This window comes from Empidonax traillii, unplaced genomic scaffold, assembly GCF_003031625.1.
Source record: "Empidonax traillii isolate 1590-97213 ecotype Southwest subspecies unplaced genomic scaffold, ASM303162v1 scaffold193:size819438, whole genome shotgun sequence".
In the NCBI taxonomy this organism is placed as follows: Eukaryota; Metazoa; Chordata; class Aves; order Passeriformes; family Tyrannidae; genus Empidonax; species Empidonax traillii.
This window is the reverse complement of record NW_020955386.1, coordinates 653,301-655,800: the sequence shown is the minus strand read 5'-3', so window position 1 is coordinate 655,800 and position 2,500 is coordinate 653,301. Positions and strand designations below refer to the sequence as shown.

At 37.8% G+C, this 2,500-nt stretch overlaps 1 protein-coding gene across 1 annotated transcript in view; it reads left to right on the top strand.

Moving 5' to 3' along the window:
• The window catches only part of LOC114058901 (calmodulin-lysine N-methyltransferase), a 149,333-nt gene extending 148,071 nt beyond the window's left edge, over positions 1–1,262 (top strand). Inside the window, exon 9 of the mRNA XM_027886726.1 lies at positions 1–1,262. This exon is cut by the window's left edge and continues 755 nt beyond it. The gene's annotated coding sequence lies outside the window, so the exon portion shown is untranslated.
• The last annotated feature ends 1,238 nt before the right edge of the window (positions 1,263–2,500 follow it).

Here is a 2,500-nt window from a genome sequence, read left to right as displayed (position 1 = left end):
ATTTGTCCTTTGGACACAATAGCCTGCCCAGCCCCTCTGCTCCTCCTCTCCAATTATGTGTGATTAGTCTCAGTGTGTTGTGTCAAGAAGGGGGAGTGTGCTGAGTGCTTATTATCTGTTTAGGTACAAGAAGAGCACATTTAGGTTCTGACTATGAATGGAAAGTGAGCCTTTATCAGGACTAAAATCTAAATGCTACTATCCTAGAAATGGCTTTAAAAAAAACCACATCTTTTTTTGATAATATAACAACCAAAGGATTTTATAGTGTAATCAAACTCTCTCCCTTGAATTAGTTTATATTGGGGTATATTGTGGCCCACATTTTTGGTAAACATTTAATGTGATTTTTCTTATTCTTGGAAAGAGAAAAATCCTGCAAAGAAACAGGAGCAATATTTGATTTTCTTAGCAGTTTAACAGACCATTTTAATGACTTCTCAGTAACAGTCTCTTAAACCACAACACTTTTAAGATGTTGAAAAAAGAGAGAGAGGCAGAGGCCATGACTGAGAGAAGAAGGTACCAGATGCAAGCAAGTGTAGAGAATCATGCTGAAGTACATTAATTAAAGGAACTGCAATGCGGGAATAAGCGTTCTTTCATATTTAACAAATGGGACAGTATATAAACCACAAGCTTGTGAAAGTCCCTTTCTCTTCGTTCTTCTTCTCAAACAAATTTCTTCACTACCGGTTTGCATGTCCTTGTATTCAGTACTTTTTATGCTCCATTAGAGCACCTAGATGGATCTCAGAAGGCATAGGTCAAGTCGCAGTTAGATCATACATTTCTTTCTCACAAAAACTTGAATTGCAATGCCAAGTGATGGGCTAACATCACAATAACAGCAATTTATTCCTCTTTTGATAAAAAGCAGCCTATTCTCGGTGTTAGATAAAGACCAGGGGCAATGCAAACCAACCATTTATCCTAGAACTGAGTGCTGTGTCCCCACTATAGCTGGTATGAGTTTCATATTCAAACTCCTGTTGGAAGTTACTTGTCTAGTAAGAAATCAAAAGCATTTAGGAGTAATTTGAAATTGCTGTGAAGATGGCTTTAGTTTAATTAGTTTTGTTTTGTTTTTCCCACACAGCAGTGCCTTTGTTTCTCTAAAAACATGTACAAGGAAATTTTCATAATCAACAAAGCAGTGTGAAAAATAGCTCAATATTAAAATTTGTGAACCTTTTATTTTTGAGTGGGCCTGAATGTCTGCTGTACAATAATCTAATAAAGATCGTTAGTTGCCAAAAAAAGAAGCAGTGTCATTGAAAATTGTGGTTTTAGCTCTAAGAAGAAAAGAGTTTTACTAAAATTAGTAGCTGATAATTGCTTTTTATTTCTTTAGTGTCTGTCGTTTGAGTTGAAGGCTTTGCACAGGTGCTGCCATCCCTAAAGTGTGTAATTGATGGCTTGTTTACCAAAGATGCATTTAGGCTTCATCCTGCAAACTCACATTGGAGCTCCACAGGCAGTAAAGTTACTCATCTACATAAGTGCTTGCAGGTTTGGTCTGTGGGCACGTTTTTAGAGGTATATAAGCAAGTTCTCTTCTTGGTTTTTTTTGTTTCAACATGGCTATTGAAAAGTCACAGATCTAGTATTTACATGAGGCACTAGAAGTGTTCTTTTTCTAGAGACATCTCTCAGAGTCACTTGTGTCAGTAGGAATTTAAATTGTTTCTGAGCTCTTAAATTCTAGTAAAAATACAGTGTTTATTAATACATCAAATATCTTTGCTAAGAAAATGTTCAGCAGTTTTTCAAATCATGCTTATAAAATGTATCAGAAACTTTTATGTGGTGTTTTAACTAGTCTCTGATACTTGGGAAATTTTTAATTATATAGTTTACGGTGTTCTGTAACAGAATATTGAGCTTAATTACTTCGTGTTTGCTAAGAAGTTGAAGTTGAATGGTGCTGTGCAAGAGCTATGCTTGGCTTCATCGAGAGTGGAAGTGTTAGGCTGATGCAAGTTTTCCTTCACAGACACTGGTAGTTCTTACAGAAATGTTCTGTCTTCCTCCTTTCTCAGAGAAAAATAGGCACCTATTCCCCTGGGCACAGCCCTTATGCACCTGGTGCCTCTGGCAGCAAGTTGTGTGATCTTTAGGATATAAAAGATCAAGAAAAAAATGTTCCATTTCCTGTTGTGAGATATGGCAAAGGCTTTCTTACAAATTACAAACTCATCCTATCTGATAACGTTCTGCAACAATGGGACAAATCTTTGCATTTGGGAAGTAAGTTTGATTTGAAACGAAAAATGATGATTTAGATGAGGGGATGATGATTTAGATGAGGGGATTGAGTCCATCATCAGCAAATTTGCAGATGACACCAAGTTGGGAGGGAGTGTCGACCTGCCGGAAGGCAGGAGGGCTCTGCAGAGGGATCTGGATAGACTGGAGAGATGGGCTGACTCCAATGGGATGAAGTTCAACAAGGCCAAGTGCCGGGTCCTGCACTTTGGCCACAACAACCCCCTGCAGC